The sequence below is a fragment of the Muntiacus reevesi genome, chromosome 2 (genome assembly GCF_963930625.1).
Source record: "Muntiacus reevesi chromosome 2, mMunRee1.1, whole genome shotgun sequence".
NCBI lineage: Eukaryota > Metazoa > Chordata > Mammalia > Artiodactyla > Cervidae > Muntiacus > Muntiacus reevesi.
The window spans coordinates 142,429,152-142,453,868 of NC_089250.1; the positions used below are offsets into that span (position 1 = coordinate 142,429,152).

General features: G+C 37.6%; 1 protein-coding gene and 1 pseudogene across 1 annotated transcript in view; one reads left to right on the plus strand and one right to left on the minus strand.

Moving 5' to 3' along the window:
* Positions 1-24,717, minus strand: part of HPSE2 (heparanase 2 (inactive)) — a 663,548-nt gene that overhangs the window by 158,302 nt on the left and 480,529 nt on the right. The window lies entirely within an intron of this gene.
* Positions 2,596-24,372, plus strand: LOC136159026 (craniofacial development protein 2-like; annotated as a pseudogene).

A 24,717-nucleotide genomic window follows, 5' to 3' on the forward strand; every position in this document is an offset into this window, starting at 1 on the left:
GGATTCCCTGTGAACATGCATCCTATCCCACAGATTCCATGACCCAGGGTTGAGGGGACTCACTCTTCCCCTCCTTCCTCTGGTCACTTTTCTCAAGTACACAAAACCTGGAGTTTGAAAGCCTTGTTTCAAGCTCAACTTTGCCACATACTACCTATATGATACTAGGCTCCCCCTTCTTTAAAATTGGTTTAAAAAGAACCCAAACATATATTTTCACAGGGTTACTGTACCCTGTGAATAAAAATCAGGAGAAATGCTGAGAACAGAACACGGCACACAGAAGGTACTCAATAACCAAATCTGTTCTCCAGATTACTTAAATATCCAAGGTAGTAGCAACCCAAACTAAAAAGCCATGGGATGGGATAAGAAGGGAAACACCTATCTGGAGAAAGACACTGTTCATCCACTGTAGGATCTGGAATGAGGGTATTATGGAGGAGCAAAAACAAACTCTGGATTTCCAGTAGGTGGGAGGCAGGAGGAGAGAAAGAGAGAGAGGGGGAGAGAGAGAGAGAGAATGAAATGGGGAGCACTGTGATTATGCTGCAAAAGTTTGGAGTCTGAAAAAATCTTAGTGGTCATGTGGTCTAAAGTAGGTAAGCCAGTGACAACATCCCTGAGAGTAATTATCTGGGACAGGGAATCGACTCTCATACCCTACTAGTACAGATTCACTGTAGCACAGCTCGAACCCAGGAAAGGTTCTTCTACCGTGGGTCTAAAACTGGCTTCCTCTTATTGTTCACTCAACAGCTGTTTTCTTGGACCCAGGAATAGTCCAGCTCCTCCTTCATGTGACATGTGGGGGAGGAATTCCAGTAAAAACTTTAGCTTAAGCTTTTTAGAGCCTATTCTTGGCCCCCCTCTTAACCTAACAAGCTGGATTCAATCATTCTCAGTTGGTCTCAGGCTATCCTGAGGTCCATGAATTAGACAAGAGCCTAGAGAACTCTAGGCAGGAAACCAGTGTGACAAGGTTATCTAATCTCAACAGTGCAGGCAAGAAGGAATCTGGGTTTAAGTAAGGGAGGTCACAGAAAAAGTAAAAGTGAGAGCCTGTGAAGAAAGAACTAATAAAATGAAGCTGTAGAGTGTAGGAGAGATGGGAAGGGAGTCAGTGATGATCATGAGCTTATGAGAGAGAATGTCTTAGAGGACACTGGTGCCAAGGACATATAGGCTAGTCAGACCAGGTTTTAGGTTTGTCAAAGGAAAGAAATTATTCTGCCTAGATATCAAAGATACAGAGAATATCAAAGAGAAAACAGGTCCTTGGAGATGTGAGAAGTCAGCATAGAGAAAAGTTGAGATAGAAAATGTTGACCTCGCTGTTTTCTTTTCCTCAGTTTGTAAATAATGAATGAAGTCATGGCCATAGACGAGCTCTCTCAGGGAATCAGAGAAGCTAACAGAGATGGGAGATCCTTTAAAAGCTTCTCAGTTGTGGCCCTGAACATTACCTCTGTCTTTGGCCTGAGTAAGAGTCCCTTCCCCAGCCTGACCATCACAGTGTCTTTTTAAGAATTGCAGTCTGAGTCAGATTCACATCTGGATGCCAAGGAATCCCATATTACCGTGAAGTTTCACCAACTTTCATTTGCAAACATAAATCCACATTTATATTGTACTATGGAAATAATAACTTTCAGTTCAATTCAGTCGCTCAGTTGTGCCCAACTCTTTGCGACCCCAAGAACTGCAGCACGCCAGGCCTCCCTATCCATCACCAACTCCCGGAGTTTACTCAGACTCACACCCATTGAGTCGGTGATGCCATCCAACCATCTCATCCTCTGTCGTCCCCTTCTCCTCATGCCCTCAATCTTTCCCAGCATCGGGGTCTTTTCAAGTGAGTCAGCTCTTCACATCAGGTGGTCAAAGTATTGGAGTTTCAGCTTCAGTCTGTCCAATGAACACCCAGGACTGTTCTCCTTTAGGATGGACTGGTTGGATCTCCTTGCAGTCCAAGGGACTCTCAAGAGTCTTCTCCAACACCACAGTTCAAAAGCATCAATTCTTCACTGCTCAGCTTTCTTTATAGTCCAACTCTCACATCCATACATGACTACTGGAAAAACCATAGCCTTGGCTAGATGGACTTTTGTTGACAAAGCAATGTCTCTGCTTTTTAATATGCTGTCTAGGTTGGTCATAACTTTCCTTCCAAGGAGTAAGTGTCTTTTAATTTCATGACTGCAATCACCATCTGCAGTGATTTTGGAGCCCCCCAAAATAAAGTCAGCCACCGTTTCCCCATCTATTTGCCAATAAGAACTTTGGTACTGCAGAATTGAGCATTCCTTTTTAAGAGAGGAGACAAATGAACCATAGGTATGAGTTGATAAACACCTGAGCCTTTTTCTTGGGTACCCCGGGACAATTAGCTTGCTGCACTTCATCTACGTGAAGCTTCTTAGAAAACACTCAGTGTCAGCAGTTTGTAGTTATTTGAAAAACTCTTGCCTATTACAGATATTTGGTTCTCTGATAGCGGCTGCCTATGGTAAAGGGCTCAATGTATCAGTTAGATTTGGACATAAGAGCCTATGACAACCACTTGGAAAGAATAAGTTGTTAAAAATGGAAAAGATGGTGATTTCTAACCAAGACTGGGTAAGTGGAAGTGGGACTGGATTCCAACTGACTGTCCAGTGATGGGGGGCAACTCTCTGTTCTTTCCTCTGTCTGAGCTGCCAAGGTTTCTTCTCAAGAGTTAACTAGCTTAGTAATGGCTACAAAGGCACCAGAGTACCAAACAAAATCAGAGAGGAAAGGCAGGGAAAGAGAGAGGGAGGGAATTTGCCAGTAAGATGTGCTTTGGCATCTTCCACATAAACCTGGCAGAATGGTTGGTTCTAGAAATGCTTAGATTGATAATTTTAGATAACTCATAGTCCTCCCCTAAACTCTCTTGAAATCTCAGCATCTCTTAGGATCACACCACAAATGGCTGAACTATTCAACTAAAAGCTGAAGCGAGAAGAGGCTGTGCAGAAATACCCTTTATGTGAACTATTACTACAAACACAATGGGCTTGAAACCATTGTGTGTGGACAAATAGCCTGTCTGGCTCAGTACCAGCAACCATCATTCCTTCCTCTGCTGGCCTCCAGATCGGCAGCTCATGCCAAGCACACACCTGGGAAGGGAGCAAAGATGACAGAGTATACAAAGTAAATGGAACTACTTACCAATTCATTCACCAACCCTCTTGCTCTCTTTTGTTCTAAATTTTATTTTTATTTTAATGCTTTTCATCTTATTTAAAAGTCTGCCCTTTATCGGTTTATTATAAAAGAAACAAGTGCTCATTATAGACAAAATAGTAAATGCACATAAAATTAAAATATGAAAATGAAAAATCACTGGAAAGTCCAACACCTAGAGAAACTCATTGTTAACATTTTGACTTGTGCCCTTTCAGACTTTCCATAGTAAATATACATAAAATTTCCCATAATTAGTTATTTTAAAAACTTACTCCAGATCCTATTCCACTAGCATATAAACATAAAATTGTCCTAGCTGAGATTCTCAAGAAGTCGGTATCACAGAGATCCAAACAAATATTAGAGACTCTAGACGAAATCATCTTACTTTTATTTCCATTCCATTCTGGCCAGATAGGAATCCTCTGCCAGGAGCAGGTCTCATCTCCTTTCTTCTTTGCTTAACCTTGAGTCTCCTTCCCCCTTCTCTAGGCCCCTAGATTTAGTCTTCAGGATTGTACTCCAATTAGCCACTTATGCCCATTAGCCTCTTAAAACATTTAATGAGGAGAGCTTTTTGGCTCCAGGGGCAGCTGGTTTTGTTTACCTGGCTCTTTACTTTAAAAGGAAAAACCTTTGCCCCTTATTATCTGACCTCTTCTTTTATTTCAGGTAATTGCATTAGTGCTGGCTTTCCAAAGCTCAGGAATTTCCGGACCTATTTTGCTGCCTGCTGCTTTCAGGGAGGAGGGGCTGTCTACTCACAGTTCTAACACCCTGCCTCCTGCCTGGGCAGGTAAAGCCATAAAACTGGGCCCTTCCCCACTGAATCGGAGAGACTTTGGATAATCACTAGAACAACCCTACTGACCTATAAAAGCTATTCTGACACCTTGAAGTCAAACACTGGAGAGGCTGCTGCTAGTCACTCCAAAGCTTTATAAATTGTTATCTGCCCCTCCTCCAAGGGCCTCCCTCTGGGTTCCTACTGAGCACATTCTCATATTTACCTTTGGTTTGCTTTCTGAGGCTGCGTTATTCTTGATCTTCTTTGCTATGGGTCAACGTTATTATCTTGTGTTCAGAACTACTTTGAGAAGTAAAGCTTGGATGAAATAAATGCTGTTAGGGAAAGAAAGGTCCTATGAAATGTAGGTGTCTTTTGGCTTTCTTCAACCAGTTCTTATATTATCTATAAAGGAGTCACCCAACTGACTAAAGGGTTGTGGTACAGGAATTTCAGAGTTTGGTAAAATGTTATTATTGAAAAATTATACAAGTACCAGTCAAGGTGGTGGGCAATCCATCAGGCACATAATGGGTACTCAAAAGATATATTTAATGAAAGCTTGGTGTCTGTATAATCTAACCCACAATTCACCAAAAGAGTGGGCCTGAGTCTTGAGCACAATCACAAAGGCCTAATGTTCTTGAACTTTTCTCTCTCCTAACTTCGTGTACATTTTGGGTCCTGAGCTTCGAGCCCTGATCATTCTCCCCAGTGAACACAATGCATGTGGAGAGACACTTTGTCTTGGCAGGGACTCAGACAGCTGGCCCTTGATCCTAGCAGTGCTAAGGAGAGCTCCAGGGGAGCAGGGAAGGAGAGGGATGGGAAAGCCATCTGCAGAGTGCCCTGAGGGGGCGACTCTGGGGATTTTCAGAGTAGTGGCACGTGATGGCACCAAAAGTATGAGCAGGGGTGTATCTGTGTGTTTTGAGTCTGAAATGTAAACAGTTTGTGGGACCCTCTTTAAGAAAAGGAAATCAGAAGCACAAAACACAAAATTAGGTACAAAAGTAAATATTTATTTAGAATGACAAAATAAATCACAACAAACTCCCAAAAACTTCTTTCAAATCTCTCTTTTTCTGAGCGATCTTTATGCAATCTATCAGAAATGTTTACACAGCAATGCTTCCCCCTCACCACCTAGAACATCCTACAATTCTGAGCAACTCCCAGCATTCCTAGGAATCGATGCAAGTGAAGGACTTGAAGCTTAAGTCATTAGCTTACTGGTCAGTTTAACTGTGGGTCATCAATAATAGAAATGGCAGGATCTAAGTTACTAGAATCTAACCATCTATGTGCAGTATTTATTTCATTCAGTGTTTGTAAACTGGGAGCTTATAGAGTTACCACAATCTTTCCCTGACCTCTTTTCATATAATTGCCATTGTAACTGAATAGAACAACTAACTTGACTATAATTAGTGCATTACCAACTAGGAAAACATAGAAAGGAGAATGACGAAGGGAGGAGCCATATATGTATTAAGTTCTTTTTTTTTTTTTTTTGCTAGCTTCTTTACATATGGTGTCTCATTTAACCTCCTGAATGCTCACTGTTTTGCAGATTATAACCTGTGGCTCAAAGAGATGTAGTAGGGACTTCTCTAGTGGTACAGTGGATAAAATCTGCCTGCCAATGAAGGGGACATGAGTTTGATCCCTAGTCCAGGAAGATTCCGCATGCCTTGGAACAATTAAGCTCATGTGCCACAACTATTGAAGCCTTTGTGCCTCAGAGCACATGTCTGCAACAAGAGAAGCCAGGTAAACGAGAAGCCCACGCATCACAATCAAAAGGGGCCCCCACTCGTCCATAGCCAGAGAAAGCCCAAGCAGAGTAATGAAGATCCTGTGCAACAAAAAAAGAAAAGAAATATAGTAACTAGGAAACCAGAGACCAAGTAGGTACTAGGCAACAGATAGCAAAACCTTCCCTCTCTACTCTGCTCTGCCAAGTGTGAGGGCTATGAAGACTACGGTGCTTACTTCATCTATCTGTAATCAAGTTGCTGCTTTTCGACTTCCTTTAGTCTTGTCTATTTCAACTATCCTGAACACTTAAACAATACTGAGTTAAACTCAAATTTCTCAAGAAAATAAAACAAATACAACAAATAAAAGCACAAGCAAAACAATAACAAAAGCAAAAACCTGGGGAGATAAGTAAAGGAATGGAGATGGTATAACTTTACTCTTTTTCTTGCAAGAGTGTTTTTCAGAGTATTTTTTATCAGTAATTGTTATACGAAGAAAAGGGGCTCCATTGTCAAAAATAAGTTTAAGAAATGCTGGGTTAAAACCAAGTAGTATTTCCTGTTCCAGTCAGCATGGAATAGATTAGAATTACCCTTCAGTCAGAGACAACTAAAAATTTAACACAAAATACCTAACAACTCTGATCAGACAGCAGCCAGCTCAAGCTTTGATCCTTGAAAAAGGCATGGCACCTGAGGTGAGCCCCACATTTACCTAGGCTTGCTCCTCTAGAGAGGGTAGAGATAATTTATTGACCACCCAAATTTTGTGCTCCCCTTCTACAGTGCAGAGCTGTGTACAAGAAGCAGCAGCCTAGCCAGAACCTATTATACCTCTGCCTAGATCACAAAAGGGGTGCCCATCAGACTAATAGGTCAAAGTATTGTGAGCAGAAGTGATGTGTCACCTTAGGCTAAAGTAGCTGGAGATGTGTGTCACTTCTGAGAAGAAATTAAAAAGCCATGTCCTTCCTTATATATTCTTTACTCCATTGTCAGATGAATGGAAGAGTCTCCAAGGAGAAATCACATGATGGACAAAATCAGGGTCCTGAAAAATCACATAAAAGGCCATCCACCAGGTACCTCAGCATTGAATGTGACATTAGAAACAAATGTCTAATTGTTAAGGCACTGAGATTTGGGGGTTTATTTATAAGAAAACAATGTTATATTTCCTAGTGCATACATATTCGTTACTACAAAGCTCCATTACACCAATCTGTTTGCTCAACAGTGTATAATAAAAAGGTTGTCCTTTGAGAGAAATGGCCCATGTTATGAAAATAAAAAGACTAACCCAGAGAACTCTAAGAACTCGTTTGAATCTGTATATACATACATATACATGTATACATACACACAGGAATAATAAAAATACTAATATCAATAATTTTAGAGTGACATTATATAATATGTTATATATCAGACACTAGTTCCTTAAAATGCTTTTTATAAATTTTTTTTAATGGATTCATGTTTTTGCTTTTACTATATTCAACTTTTTTAGATAGTATATATCAATTGCCTCTGCAAAAGGTAAGGGCATTATTCCTATATTTTTACAACACTGACAATCACAATAGACTGATATTTTTGTCTCAGCCATCAAACATAGTTTAGAAAACTCAAGAGGAGAAAGAAAATCTATTGTATTTATTCACCCTTTGCCTTTTTATCTTTTTTCCTACTTGATGCTCCAAGTTTCCATCTTTTATCATTCCTTTTTTTTTTAAGAAAACTTAGCCGTTCTTTTAGGTAGGTCTTTCTCAACAAACTCTTAGTCTCCCATCATTTGAAAAAGTCTTGATTCCCCTTTCGTTCCCAAAAGTACTTTTGCTGGATACAGAATAGGTAGACAATTCTTTACTTCAGCCCTTAAAAACTGTGCCACTTTCTTCAGGCCTCATTATTTCTGATTAAAAAAATCTGCCATCGTTTAAATTTTTTCCTCTTTCCTTTTTTTTTTTTACCTATAAGTAAAATGCCAATCTTCCCAGGTGATGCTAGTGGTAAAGAACCCACCTGCCAGTGCAGGAGACACAGAGACACAGGTTTGCTCCCTGGGTTGGGAATATCCCCTGGAGGAGAGCATGGCAGTTCACTTCAGTGCTATCTGGAGAATCCCTTAGACGAACCTGGTAGCTACAGTCCATAGGGTCACAAAGAGTTGGACATGACTGAAGCGACTGAGAAAGGTGCCATTTCTCTCACTGGCTTCAAGATTTTTCAGTCTTTAGCGTTCAGCTGTTTGAATATGGTGTATCTTGGTATGGATTTCTTTGACTGTATCTGGGGTTTACACAGCTTATTAAATTTAAAGGTTTACATCTTTTGCCCAGTTATAGCAAGTTTTAGCCATTATTTCTTTAGGTATTTTTTTAGTCTCACTAGCTTTCATTCTGGGGTTTCAACAACATAAATGTTAAATCTTTTGGTAAATCTTTTGGTCCTATAGATCTCTGAGACTCTTGTTCATTTTTATTTTTTAACCCAGTCTATTTTTTCTTCTGTTGTTAAGATTGGGTAATTTCTGTTATTGTATCTTTAAATTCACTGATTGTTTTTCATCTTTTTCCTTCATTCTGTTGTTGAGCCTATCCACTGAGTTTTTTATTTCATTTTTTGTACTTTCAATTCTAAAATTTCAATTTGGTTTTTCTTCATTTATTTCTTTGTTGAGACTTCCTACTTATCTGCTATCTTTCTATTTTTTAATATTTGTTTCAAGAATATTTGTAATTGTTTATTGAAATATTTTTAGGACAGCTGCTTTAACAGGCTTGTATTTTGAACATCTCTGTTATCTTGATGTTGGCATCTATTGATTGCTTTTTCTCATTCAAGTTGATAATCCTCTGGTTCTTGGTATAACAAGTGATTTTCACATGATATCTAGTCATTTTGGGTATTGCATCATAGGACTCTGGGTCTTAAATCTTTTGTTTTGGTTGGCCTCCTATGACACCACTCAGAAAGGATAAGGAAGGAATACTGCCTTGTTACTGTCTGGTATGGGTAGAAGTCTAGGCTCCCCACTTGTCAGGGATTAGGGAACTTCCTTATTGGTGTGTGGGTGTAAGAGTTCCAGCTCCCCATTAGGCTTCCATTAATATACTAGCCTGAATTCAAGGGTAGGAGTGCCTTGTTACTTCTTCCCACATGGCATCCACTCACAAGAGTGGGGAGAAGTCGTATTACTGCTGGGTGGTGGTAAAAGTCCTAACTCTCCACTAGGTATTCTCTGATAGCACCCCAAGGAGGGGGAAGAGGCACCTCATTGCTAACAGCTGAGTGTGGGAATCCCAGCTCTCCATTTGGTCTCCAGTAACAATGAGTGGGGATGGTGAGGAGGATCTTTGTTACAACCTAGCAGTAATGAAAAGCCCTGGCATTCTCCACTAGGTGTTCACTGATGGAGGCATTGAGACACTGTATTATAGCCCGTCCGGGGTAACAGTCTTGGCTTCCTGCTTGGCTTTTGCTGGCAGGGGTAGGGGTGAGGATGGTACTGCACTTTTTTCCCCTGTGGTTGTGTGACTAGAGTAGAGTGGTTACTGTCTAAAAGTTTTCTGTTTTGCTAGCTTGTTCCTTTCCTGATCCTTTAGCTAGAGAGAGCAGGCTTTTGTTGGTGCATTTTTTGTTTGATCTGTTGGTGCTTCTGGGTTGCCAGCTTTTCTAGAACCAATCTGGGCTATAAGAGGGAAAAAAAAACCTAAACCAGTCAGCTCACCACTATATTGTTCCCTAGTTCCCAGTCTATCTTACTCTCTTCACTTTTCAGAGTTTTTTCATGTTTGTTTTATAAATAATACATAGGTTTTTTTCCCTCGGTACTTAGAGGAATAAGGAAAAGTGTGTATACTCCATCATTCTTTTTTTTTATTGAAGGATAATTGCTTTACAGAATTTTGTTGTTTTCTGTCAAACCTCAACATGAATTAGCCATAGGTATACATACATTCCCTCCCTTTTGAACCCTCCTTTCTTCCTCCCCATCCCACCCCTCTAGGTTGATACAGAGCCCCTGAATTAGCCATACAGCAAATTCCTATTGGTTATCTATTTTACATATGGTAGTGTAAGTTTCGATGTTACTCTTTCCACACATCTCACCCTCTCTCCCCTCTCCCCAGGTCCATAAGTCTATTCTCCATGTCTATTTCTCCATTGCTGCCCTGTAAATAAATTCTTCAGTACCATTTTTCTAGATTCCATATATATGCATTACAATATGATATTTATCCTTCTCTTTCTGACTTACTTCACTCTGTATAATAGGTTCATCCAGCTCATTAGAATGGACTCAAAGGCGTTCCTTTTTATGGCTGAGTAATATGCATTGCATATATGTACCACCACTTCTTTATCCATTCATCTGTTGATGGACATCTAGGTTGCTTCCATGTTTTAGCTATTGTAAATAGTGCTGCAATGAACAATGGGATACATGTGTATTTTTCAATTTTGGTTTCCTCAGGGTATATGCCTAGGAGTGGGATTGCTGGGTCATATGGTAATTTTATTCCTATTCTTGTAAGGAATCTCCATACCATCTTCCATAGTGGCTGTATCAATTTACATTCCCACCAACAGTGCAAGAGCATTCCCTTTTCTTCACACCCTCTCCAGCATTTATCGTTTGTAGGGTTTTTGATGATGGCCATTATAACTGGTGTGAGGTGATATTTCATTGTAGCTTTGATTTGCGTTTCTCTGGTAATGAGTGATATTGAGCATCTTTTCATGTGTTTGTTAGCCATGTATATGTCTTCTTTGGAGAAATTTCTGTTTAGGTCTTTTTCCCACTTTTTGATTGGGTTGTTTGTTTTTCTGGTCTTGAGTTGTATGAGCTGCTTATATATTTTGGAAATGAATCCTTTGTCAGTTGTTTCATTTGCTATTATTTTCTCCCATTCTGAGGGCTGTCTCTTCACCTTGCTTATAGCTTCCTTTTCTGTGCAAAAGCTTTTAAGTTTAATCAGGTCCCACTTGTTTACTTTTGTTTTTATTTCTGTTACTGTAGTAGGCGGGTCATAGACAATCTTGCTTTGATTTATGTCATCAAGTGTTCTGCCTATGTTTTCCTCTAAGAGTTTTATCGTTTCTGGTCTTACATTTCGGTCTTTAATCCATTTTGAGTTTATCTTTGTGTATGGTGTTAGTAAGTGTTCTAATTTCATTCTTTTATATGTAGCTGTCCAGTTTTCCTAGCACCATTTATTCAAGAGGCTGTCTTTCCCCCATTGTATATTTTTGCATCCTTTGTCAAAAATAAAGTACCCATAGGTGCATGGGTTTATTTCTGGGCTTTCTATCTTGTTCCATTGGTCTATATTTCTGTTTTTGTGCCAGTACCATACTGTCTTGATGACTGTAGCTTTGTAGTATTATCTGAAGTCAGGAATGTTGATTTTTCCAGCTCCATTCTTCTCTTCAAGACTGCTTTGGCTATTTGGGGTCTTTTGTGTTTCCATATGAATTGTGAAACTTTTTGTTCTAGTTCTGTGAAAAATGTCATTGGTAATTTGATAGGGATTGCATTGAATCTGTAGGTTGCATTTGGTAGTAGAGTTATTTTCAAAAATATTAATTCTTCCTACCCAGGAACATGGAATATCTCTCCATCTGTTTATGTCATCTTTGATTTCATTAATTAGTGTCTTATGATTTTCTGTTCTTTTGTCTCCTTATGTAAGTTTATTCCTTGATTTTTAATTCATTTTGTTGCAATGGTGAGTGGGATTGATTCCTTAATTTCTCTTTCTGATTTTTCATTGTTAGTATATAGCAATGCAAGTGATTTCTGTGTATTGATTTTGTACCCTGCAACTTTGCTAAATTCACTGATTAGTTCTACTAATTTTCTGATACTATCTTTAGGGTTTTCTATGTACAGTATCTGGAGAAGGCAATGGCACCCCACTCCAGTACTCTTGCCTGGAAAATCCCATGGATGGAGGAACCTGGTGGGCTGCAGTCCATGGGGTCACTAAGAGTCAGCCATGACTGGGCAACTTCACTTTCACTTTTCACTTTCATGCATTGGAGAAGGAAATGGCAACCCACTCCAGTGTTCTTGCCTGGAGAATCCCAGGGATGGGGGCGCCTGGTGGGCTGCTGTCTATGGGGTCGCAGAGAGTCGGACACGACTGAAGTGACTTAGCAGCAGCAGCATGTACAGTATCATGTCATCTGCAAACAGTGAGAACTTTACTTCTCTGATCTGGATTCCTTTTATTTCTTTTTCTTCTTTGATTGCTGTAGCTAGGACTTCCAGAATTATGTTGAATACTAGTGGTGAAAGTGGACACCCTTGTCTTATTTCAGATCTTAGGGAGAATGCTTTCAGTTTTTCACCATTGAGAATATTGTTTGCTGTGGGCTTATCATATATGGGCTTTACTGTGTCAAGGTAGGTTCTTTCTATGCCCATTTTTTGAAGAGTTTTAATCATAAGTGGGTGCTGAATTTTGTCAAAGACTTTTTCTGCATCTATTGAGATTATCATATGGTTTTTATCTTTCAATTTGTTAATATGGTGTATCCCATTGCTTGATTTGCATATATTGAAGAATTCTTGTTAATATGGTGTGTCACATTGATTTGTGTATACTGAAGAATCCTTGTATCTCTGGAATTAGCCCAACTTGATCATGGTATATGAGATTTTTGATGTGTTGCTGAATTCTGTTTGCTAAAATTTTGTTGAGGAATTTTGCATCTATGTTCATCAGTGATATCAGCCTGTAGTTTTCTTTTTTTGTGTTTTCTTTGTATGGTTTGGTATCAAGGTGATGATGGTTTCATAGAATGAGTTTGGAAGTATTCCTTCCTTTGCAATTTCTTGAGAGTTTTAGAAGGATAAGCATTAGCTCTTCTCTAAATGTTTGACAGCATTCTCCTGTGAAGTCATCTGGTCCTGGGCTTTTGTTTTTTCGGAGATTTTTGATCACAGCTTCAATTTCAGTTCTTGTAATTGGATTGTTCATAATTTCTACTTCTTCCTGGTTCAGTTTTGGAAGGTTGAACTTCTCTAAGAATCTGTCCATTTCTTCTAGGTTATCCATTTTATTGCCATATTGTTGTTCATAATAGTCTCTTATAATCCTTTGTATTTCTGCATTCTGTTGTAACCTCTCCTTTTTCATTTCTAATTTTGTTGATTTGATTCTTCTATCTTTTTTTTATTGATGAGTCTGGCTAAAATTTGTCAATTTTGTTTATCTTCTCAAAGAACCAGCTTTTAGTTTTATTAATCTTTACTATTGCTTCTTTCATTTCTTTTTCATTTATTTGTGCTCAGATATTTATGATTTTTTTTCCTTCTACTAATTTTGGGGGTTTTTTGTTCTTCTTTTTCCAGTTGTTTTAGGTATAAAGTTAGGTTGTCTATTTGATGTTCTCCTTGTTTCTTGAGGTAGTATTTTATTGCTATATACTTATTTCCCACTTAGAACTGCTTTTGCTGCATCCCATAAGTTTTAAGTTGTTGTGTTTTCATTATCATTTGTTTCTAGAATTTGTTTGATTTCCCTTTTCATTTCTACAGTAACCTGTTGGTTATTTAATCTCTATGTGTTTGTGTTTCTTACAGTTTTTTTCCTGTAAATGATATCTAGTCTCATAGCATTGTGGTTGGAGAAGATGCTTGTTATGATTTCAGTTTTCTTAAATTTAGTGAAGATTGATTTGTGACACAGGATGTGATCTATCCTGGAGAATGTTCCATATACACTTGAGAAGAAGGTTTATCCTGCATTTAGGTGGAATGTCCTGAAGATATCAATGAGATCCATCTCATCTAATGTATCATTTAAGACTTGTGATTCCTTATAATTTTGTTGTGATGATCTGTCCATTGATGTGAGTGAGGTGTTAAAGTCTATTACTGTTATTGTGTTACTCTCAATTTCTCCATTTGTGTCTATTAGTGTTTGTCTTATGTATTGAGGTGCTCTTAGATTGGGTGCATAGATATTTATAATTGTTATGTCTTCCTCTTGATTGATCCCATGATCATTATGTAGTGTTCTTCCTATCTCTAGTAATCTTCTTTGTTTTAAGGTTTATTTTGCCTGATATGAGGATTGCTACTCCAGTTTTCTTTTGCTTCACATTTGCATGGAATATATTTTTCCATCCTCTCACTTTCAGTCTATATGTGTCTTTAGGTCTGAATTGGGTCTCTTATAGATAGCATATACATGGGTCTTGTTTTTGTATCCATTCAGCCAGTCTGTGTCTTTTGGTTGGAGCATTTAATCTACTTACATTTAAAGTAATTATTGATATATATGTTCCTATTGCCATTTTCTTAATTGTTTGGGGTTGATTTTGTAGATTTTTCTTCTCTTGTGTTTCTTGACTGTGTAAGTCCTTTTAACATTTGTTGTAAAGCTGGTTTGGTGGTAATGAATTCTCTTAACTTCCACTTGTCTGAAAAGCTTTTTATTTCTCCATTAATTTTGAAAAAGATCCTTGCCAGGTACAGTAATCTTGATTGTAGATTTCCCCCTTTCAGTACTTTAAATATATATTGCCATTCCTTCTGGCCTGCAGAATTTCTGCTGAAAAATCAGCTGTTAAGTATATGGGGGTTTCCCTTATATTTATGTTGCTTTTAATATTCTTTCTTTCTGTTTAGTCTTTGTTAGTTTGATTAGTATATGTTTTGGTGCGTTTCTCCTTGGGTTTATCCTGTATGAGATTCTTTGTGCCTCTTGGACTTGATTGACTATTTCCTTTTCCATGTTGGGGAAATTTTCAACTATAATCTCTTCAAAGATTTTCTCATACCCTTTCTTTTTCTCTTCTTCTTCTGGGATCCCTATAATTCAAATGTTGGTGCATTTGATATGGTCACAGAGGTCTCTGAGACTATCCTCAATTCTTTTCATTCTTGTTACTTTATTCTGCTCTTTAGAAGTTATTCACCATTTCATCTTCCAGTTCACTGATTCGTCCTTCTGTGTCAGATATTCTGCTACCGATTCTTTCTAGAGTATTTTTAATTTCAGTAATTGTTTTGTTTGTCTCTGTATGTTTCTTCTTTAATTCTTCTAGGTCTTTGTTAACTGATTCTTGCATTTTCTCCATTTTGTCTTCAAGGTTTTTGATCATCTTTACTACCTTATTCTGAATTCTTTTTCAGGTAGTTTGCCTATTTCTTCTTCATTCATTTGGACTTCTGTGTTTCTAGTTTGTTCCTTCATTGTATTTCTCTGCTTTTTCATTATTTTCTTTTAACTTACTGTGTTTGAGGTCTCCTTTTCCCATGCTTCAAGGTTGACTTCTTTCTTCCTTTTGGTTTCTGCCTGTCTAAGGTTGGTCCAGTGGTTTGTGAAAACTTCATACAGGGTGAAATTTGTGCTGAGTTTTTTTTTGTTGTTGTCTATTTGTTTGTTTTTCCTCTGATGGGCAAGGCAGAGTGAGGTGGTAATCCTGTCTGCTGATGATTGGGGTTGTATTTTTGTTTTGTTTGTTGTTTAAATGAGGCATCCTACACAGGGTGCTACTGGTGGTTGGCTTTGCAAGTGGATTCTTTACCACTGAGCCAATGGGGACACCCATAGGATGCTACCTAGACATTACTGGATCTTTTATTTAAGAGGTTAGATAGAACCAGAGCCCGTGCCATCACTGTCAGGCATTGAAATTGTAGCTTGCCCTCCATCTTCTATTGCTGATGATCCTTTAGCTCTATCATCTCCCACCTCTTCTCTTTCTCCAGTCAATAACCCTTCTTTCCTGTTCATTCGATGATACCAGCCCCTGTATGCCAGCTGTTGAACTGCTCTGTACATTAGCTTCTCTATTTGAAAGGGGACATTCTGCTAGAATGGTGGAGGGAATTTTATTGTAATGTAGCCTGGTTGGCTACAGTCCATGGGGTCACAAAAGAGTCAGACATGACTTAGTGACTAAACAACAACAATAACAATTTTCTGTTCTAGATAAGCACATTTTGGTGATGATTCTCTGGATTCACATCTCTATCCAGATTTCTTGGTGGTGATTTGCCCTGCAATCTTAATTCTCTGATGGACCTAAGAAAATTCATTCATTATCAAATTGTTCAGTTTCTTCTAGTTCAGTGAGTGAGAGTAACAACTTCCAAGCTCTTTACAAGTTGGGACTAAAACCAGAAATCCATTAAAAGCCTTCTTATTCATATAAGGCATGCCAGCACTGAGTTTTTAAAATTTATTTTTCACTGTGCTGGGTCTTGGTTGCTGCATACAGGCTTTCTGTAGTTGCAGCAAGTGGGGCTACTCTCCAGTTGTGGTGCATGGTCTTCTCATTATGGTGGCTTCTCTTACTGAAGAATACAGGCTCTAGAACATGGTTCAGTAATTGTGGTGGACAGACTTATTTGCTTGAGGAATCTTCCTGGACCAGGGCCATGTGTTCTGCACTGGCGGTCTGATTCTTAACCACTTGACCACCATGGAAGCCCAGCCAGCACTGATCTTTTGATACAACACTTGTATTAAGGGTTTTGTTGAGAAATAGCCTTATTGCCACTTTATATTATCCATCTGTGTATTAATGTGATCAATTAGTAATGTCTGCCATGGTACTGAGAATAAAGAACATAGGCACATATGCCATACATTTGCCATTTTTGAAACTAAGATGACTTCTAAGGCTTTTTCAATATCCAAAGCTCAAGGTCTCCTCATTGACACAGAGAGAAATTATACCATGTGGTGTCCCCTCAGTATGTGTGAGACTACTACATTTTCAGTTGGTATTAATGAAGTTGTGTTTGCGTATGGCTTCCCTGGTGGCTCAGACAGTAAAGGATTTGCCTGCAATTCAGGAGACCTGGGTTCAATCCCTGGGTTGGGAAGATCCCCTGGAGAAGAAAATGGCAACCCACTCCAGTATTCTTGCCTGGCAAATTCTGTGGACAGAGGTGGAGTACAGTTTGTGGGGGTTGCAAAGAGTCAGACATGACTGAAAAAATAACACTTTAACATGGTATTTTCCAACAGACGCACATAGGAATATATTCAACACATGAAGAAAGCAAAACAAAATAACTTGTCCAAACATCTCATCTAAGTTTCCTATTTGAATTTGATTTTCCACAGCTTCATTTATTTATGAGATCAAGAAATTACTATCTTGTACTGCCTCAGACCCTATACCATGCCTTTATATTAATGTAGGTTTTGTATCCATGCTTTTGAAAGAATAGGATAGACAAAAAGCATCTATATTATTTATGTACATGTAAGTGTGTGTGCATGCATAAAAGAGCATTCATGTCATCACATAGTAAGACTTTTTATGAGGACCTACCAGGAATGTTTATCTCAAGGTTTAGTATCAGGAAAATGATTTTTTTTTTAAGAAAAATTAGTTTAGGTTTTGACTCATGAACACTAAATTATAGTTTCTGCTTTTTTTTTGACTATTTGAAACCAGAAAATCAAATCTGTGGTTTATCTCTAACAAGAGAATAAAGTCATTGATATACATTAGAGTGTTAATCTTTTCCATTGCTTTATTATTCTTCTAACTCTGTTTTCTGTTTACTCTTACTTCCTCATTTATTTATTTGTATCATTTTGCTATTGGACAGAAAAGTGACCAGAAAGAAGGTTAAGAGAAGCTGTGAAAAAAAATGCACTCAATAATTCATAGATTATCTCGCCCTCTATATACATAAAACAAAGCAAAGCCCCTTAGTTTTCTTTTCTGCTTTATTTTATTTTCTCCAAAATCTATCTTTAATCTTATTAAATATTTGGGAAAGCTTCAGGAAGTCCTATTCTCTTATCAAGTTTAAAAACACTCTTCTCTTTGTTGTAACAGATGATTTAGTTGATACAATACAATCTGAGGTTGAATAATGAATCCATTAACCTTTAGCTTGTCGTAAATGGATTTCCCCTTTTAAGAACTTTTAAGACATTTTTATGTTTTCCTGGGGCTAAAATCAGTTCTTCTAAGTGGCACCAAGTGTTGGTAAGGGTTGAATTAATATAATGAGAGTTACTGATATTTCCAGAACAGATTTCCCAAAGATCACGGAATACTTCACAGGTAAACTTACAGAATCTTTCTGAGTGAGAAGAGGACAGTTTTGCTTTCTTCTTTCACAGTGAACAAGACAGTCCAGGGCTTTACCACTGGACATTCAGTCAGGGTGTACGTGTGTGTGAGTGAGAGAGAGAGAATGTACGTGTGTGTGTCTCTCTGTGTGTGTAGGGGGGTTACTGGGGGAGGTAGAGAAGTGGAAACAGCCTTGGGGTTATCAAGAGATTGATTGGCCTGCACAGTATGGTGAAAGCCTATAGCCTTGCCCAGGTGTCTACAGACCTCTTCTTGAAAGACACAGATAATCAGTAATTTAGGTCTTGGGGGCTATATGGTCTCTATTGCAACACTGTAACTGCTATCATAATGCAGAAGCAGCCATATTCCAATAAAACTATTTATGGACACTAAAATTTAAATTTCATAGAATTTTCACATGTGACAAGTATTTTTCTTCTTTGATTTTTTCCAGCCATTTACAAATACAAATAACATTTTGTAAAACCAGGTGGCCAAACAAAATCCCATGATGGGGTGTATTTGGCCTATAGTCTATAAGTTGACAATCCCTGATGCTCTAAGCAATTAAAATTCTCCACAGCTAAAAATCTATCAATTACTCTCTTGGATTAAAGCATTATCTGTCATATTTCCCACAGTTGATACACAACCACCACTTGTAGGGTTAATTAACATACACATCTCTGGTACCTATCTGTAATGATATTCACACTCCAATACACACAATTCACACTCCATTGTAGAAAGCATGCTAAATGTAGATTCCCTCACTCTGGGTGGAGCTCTTGAACCCACATTTTTAATCAGCATCCCAGGTGATATAATTTGTGACTAGATTCAAATCCTTGAGAAATCACTGGATCACTGAAATTATTAGGTACTTTGCTTATACAAAACACATAAACAAAGCCCCACTAGGTCCCTAGTGACAAAAATCAAGCACTCAAAATATGGTCAACCAGCAAAGAAAGTTGGCACTAGTTTGCCAACACTGGTTTCCAATGGTTGTATAAACCTCTAGATAGATCCCTCTATTTCTCTCTTCCTATTCTAAATATCTTCCTTCTCTGTGAACTTTTAACTGACTGTGCCCACAATGATTTGCAGTAATATAGTTATGAATCCAGAAACAATCCAAGCTGTATCACCCATTCTAATTTAAACTGACTTCATAAAAATGGAATTTGGACTTCTAAGTAAACACACATGACTGAGTGGATACTAGGAATCCCCCTTCCAATATTAAACATATAGAAATGCTGTGCAAATAAAGCAACGAATATAAGCTAATCTTTTCTGAAATGAAGAAAAATCTCTAAATAGAAATAAATAGGGATTCAAAATCAGAATGGTGAGTAGAATCAAGAGAACCTGAATTAAGCACAGGCCTCAAGAACGAGGACTGGAGGCTACAACTTACATCAGAAATCTCAGAGGAATATTCCATACATGAAACAGGACATTTTGTGAAGACCCTGTTTGTATCTTTTGCTCTTTCTAAGATCTAATCTCTTGTCTTTTCTTACTGACTAGCTGGCACATTTTACATATCCTGTATGCAAACCTTCTGTTGTAACTATATGGCCAATACCTTCTCTCAGTTTGTGAGTGGCCTTTCCACTGGCGTGCTGCAGTCCATGGGGTCATAATGATTTGGACATGACTGACTGAGTGAACTGACTGAACTGAATGGTGTCTTTTAAAAAATTTAATGAAAAGAGATTGTTCATTGAAAAGAAGTTCAGTTAATCAATCTTTTTATCAGAGTTAATGATTTTTATATCTTAAGAAATCTTTGTCTACTTGAAGGTCATGGGAATACACTTTTCTTCTAAAGCTTGGTTTTATCTTTCTGTAATCTATTTAATCAACATTTCTGGTGTGAGATATGAATCAAGAAAAAATTTTAAAAGCAGCCCAAAAACAAAAACAAAAACAAAAACACTTCACCTTCAAAAGAGTGATCATATTACTTACATTTGACTTCTCAACACAAACTATAGAAGATAGAAGATAATGAAATGAGATTTCTTTCAATGGCTAATTCTGTTTTTTCTCAGTACAACTATGATTTATCTAGGTGTGGTTTTCTTTGTATGTATCCTTATAACAATTTGCTGAGCTTCTTCTATAAATGCTTTTCAATTGAGCCAAAATTGTGTAACATAAAATTAACCATTTTAAAGTTCATAATTCAGTGGCATTTAGCCCAGTCATAATGTTGTACAACCATCTTCAGTATCTAGTTCCAAAACATTTTCACCTGAAAACGAAACCCCATATCCATTAGGCAGTCAATCCTCATTCTCCTCTCCCACCAGCCCCTAGGAACCACTAATCTTTCTGTTCCTATAGATATACATATTCTGGGCATTCCATATAAATGGAACCAGTTGATATGTGGTCCTTTGTGATTGGCTTCTTTCACTTAGCATAATGTTTTCAAAGTTTATCCATGTCGTGCCATGTACCAGTACTTATTCCATTGAATAGATATACCACATTTTATTTATATATTCAAAAGGTAGACTTCTTCTATCTTTTGGCTTTTGTAAATATTGCTGTTATGAACATTCATGGAAAAGTACTTGCTTTTAAGAATACCTGTTTGCAATTTAAAAAATACCTATTATCAGTTCTTTGGAATATATAACTCTAAGAAGAACTGCTGCGTCAGATATTAATTCTAACTTTTTAAACAGGTGAGTTTCTTCCATTTGTGGCATTTTCTTGGTCATTATGTTTTCAAAAAATTGCTTCTGTTGCATTCTCTCCTCTTATTTTGGTACTCCAGGAAAAAAGTCAACAGTAAAAGTTGACTGTATCCCACATGTTCCATGTACTCACTTTCAGCATTCTTTTTATTTTTTCCTGTGCTTCATTTTGGATATTTCCTATTAACTTGTCCATAAGTTAACTAATCCTTTTTTTTTTTTTTTTGCTATATCTTGTCTGTTACACACATCCAAAGAGTTCTTAATTTCAGATACCTTTGCACTTGCAGATTGTCCATTTGATTTTTGTAAAATGGGTTCCAATTTTTTGTTAAAATCCTGTCTTTAACCTTTATTCATATTTTCTATACTTTCTTGAACATACTGATCAGAATTATTTCAAGTTCCCTGTCTGATAACACAAATGCCAGAATCACATAAGTGTACACATGCACATGTCTGTGAGTGTGTTTCTTCTCTCTTAGCTTCAGACAATTTAGTTCTATTTTTTGGCTTGCTTCATAATTTTCAAGTGGATATTGGACATTGCAAATTAAAAACTGTAAAGGCTATGGACAATTTGTCATTTTCCAACGACAGTTATGTTTGCTTCTGGAAAGAACAGAGAATACCAGCAGATCATCTTGATCCTATTAAAGTTTAGCTTAAGGCTTTGGTAGGTTTGGTCTTTTTGGATTAACCCTTACCCCTAAGATACTGACTGTTCTTACTTCAAGGGTGTCGTCATTACTCCCAGGGTATAAGCCATTGGAAAAGACCCTGATGCTGGGAAAGACTGAAAGCATGAGGAGAAGGGGATGACAGAGGATGAGACGGTTGGATGGCATCATCGACTCGATGGACATGAGTTTGACCAAGCTCTGGGAGTTGATGATGGACAGGGAAGCCTGCAGTCCATGCAGTTGCAAAGAGTCAGACACAAGTGAGCGACTGAACTGAACTGATCAGGCTTTCAGAGTCTCAACTGAGACTCTCAACCAGGCATATCTCCTGCCCATTGATGGAACTTGAGCTCTAATCTGTTTGTCTAATATTTTATGTGGCTGCTGAAATCTTTGTGTAGTTGTTCAGCCTCTCAACTATGGTTTTTTGCTTCATTTCTAGTCATCTCACCACTTATACATTATAACTGAGGAGTTGGCCAGTCACTTGTGGAGAATTTGTATCATATTTTTGGGTTCCTTCTTTGTGGTTTGCTTTTCTCTGGGATTTTGCCCATTAATACCACAACTACTTTGGCAGCCCCATATTCTATTTCCCCAGCCCCAAAGAATGCTGTTTCTGTTTTAACTCTATTTCTCTAGGTGATAATCTGGAAAATGTCCTTAGGGAGAAATTTAGGGATGATAGTGATAGGGAGTTCACTTCATAGACTTCCCTTTTTTCATATCCTATCCCCTCAAGTCTCTGTGTTGATTATACTCCAATGCCTTTGAGAGGTTATTTTATTGTTTGACCACCTTTTTGAATTGTTTTTGATGGGAAGTTCAGTCCAATACAAACTATTCTCTCAAGACCAGACCAGAAGCTCTCTACAAACCAGTTTAACACAAAACCTTTAAAGAACAAATAATCCCTATGTTAAATTGTGGTAAAAGGATACATTTTTTCAAAGAATAAAGAACAAAAACTACTCAAATCATTTTATGATGGTATAACTGTGATCCTAAATGCGGTAAAGAATAGAACAAGAAAATAAAATCGTAGAATCATTTCCTTTATGAATATAGAAACAAAAATCTTAAAGTATTAGCAAACAGAAGCTAGCAATGTATTAAAAAAATTTCCCATCTAGATAGGGTTTATCCTATAAATAGAAAGATGATTCAATGTAAAAAAAATTGCTCATGTAATACACAATCTTAATGTGCTAAAAGAGAGAAATCACATGATCATCTCAATGGATACAAAAAGAGTTAGATAAAATTTGACACTTTCCATTACTTAAAAAGTAATATTCAAAAATAATAATCAATTATACTCCAATAAAAATCTTTTCTAAAAAAGAAAAACAACTGAAGAGGAATACAAAAGCAAGCTTAAAAGACCAAAAAGAAAGAATACTCCATACACAGGCTAAATTACTGGTGATTTTTCATACATACATTTTATTAAAGAAATATGAACTTTATACTTGTCTAATATTTATACAAAGGGAAAATAATTAAAATAAATAATGCTTATTTACTTATATGAAAACCTAGTCTGAGGTATAAAATTACATGTCTGACTAAATGCAAATGCTGAAAGGATATGGCACCAAAAATAAGTAGATAAAGTTCATCAAATGGCATTTCCTCAACATTTAAAAACAAATATCTTAAATATTCCTATATTTAGTAGAAAGTTTTGTCATTTCAACCTTTTCCAAATGACTTCCCCAAAAGATAATCATTCATTATCCTTTGATCATGACAAAATTTCTTTGATCTGGCTTATTTATTCAAAGACATTAAACTCTACTCTTTGATAAGCCAAATAAAAAAATAAAAATAAGTTTGAAATAATAAAACAACTCTTTAACAGAGATAAGAAAATCTTCTTAACCTGATAAAGGCTATCTACCAAAAACCCAGAAAAAATATCATACTGTATGGTGAAAATTAAGTCATTCCCACTCAAGTCAAGAAAAAACAAGGATATATTCCATCACCCTCACTATTTAACAGCATACTGAAATTAATCTGATCACAGGACCACAGTCCTGTCTAACTCAATGAAACTAAGCCATGTTGTGTGGGGCCACCCAAGACGGTAGGGTCATGGTGGAGAGGGTCTGACAGAATGTGGTCCACTGGAGAAGGGAATGGCAAACCATTTCAGTATTCTTGCCTTGAGAACCCCATGAACAGTATGAGAAGGCAAAATTATAGGATACTGAAAGAGGAATTCCCCAGGTCATTAGGTGCCCAATATGCTACTGGAGATCAGAGGAGAAATACCTCCAGAAAGAATGAAGGGACGGAGCCAAAGCAAAAACAACACCCAGTTGTGGATGGGACTGGTGATAGTAGCAAGGTCTGATGCTGTAAAGAGCACTGTTGCATAGGAACCTGGAATGTTAGGTCCATGAATCAAGGCAAATTGGAAGTGGTCAAACAGGAGATGGCAAAAGTGAATGTCGACATTCTAGGAATCAGCGAACTAAATGGACTGGAAGGGGTGAATTTAACTCAGATGACCATTATATCTACTACTGTGGGCAGGAATCCCTTAGAAGAAATGGAGTAGCCATCATGGTCAACAAGAGAGTCCGAAATGCAGTACTTGGATGCAATCTCAAAAACGACAGAATGATCTCTGTTTGTTTCAAAGGCAAACCATTCAATATCACGGTAATCCAAGCCTATGCCCCAACCAGTAACGCTGAAGAAGCTGAAGTTGAATGGTTCTATGAAGACCTACAGGACCTTTTAGAACTAAAACCCAAAAAAGATGTCCTGTTCATTATGGGGACTGGAATGCAAAAGTAGGAAGTCAAGAAACACCTGGAATAACAGGCAAATTTGGCCTTGGAATATGGAATGAAGCAGGGTAAAAGCTAATAGAGTTTTGCCAAGAGAATACACTGGTCATAGCAAACACCCTTTTCCAACAACACAAGAGAAGACTCTACACATGGACATCACCAGATGGGCAACACTGAAATCAGATTGATTATATTCTTTGCAGCCAAAGATGGAGAAGCTCTATACAGACAGCAAAAACAAGACCAGGACCTGACTGTGGCTCAGATCATGAACTCCTGATTGCCAAATTCAGACTTAAACTGAAGAAAGTAGGGAAAACCACTAGACTGTTCAGGTATGACCTAAATCAAATCCCTTATGACTATACAGTGGAAGTGAGAAATAGATTTAAGGGACTAGATTTGATAGAGAGCCTGATGAACTATAGACAGAGGTTCGTGCCATTGTACAGGAGACAGGGATCAAGACCATCCCCAAGGAAAAGAAATGCAAAAAGGCAAAATGCTTGTCTGAGGAGGCATTACAAATAGCTGTGAAAAGAAGAGAAGCAAAAATCAAAGGAGAAAAGGAAAGATATTCCCATTTGAATGCAGAATTCCAAGGAATAGCCAGGGGAAATAAGAAAGCCTTCCTCAGCAATCAATGCAAAGAAATAGAGGAAAACAACAGAATGG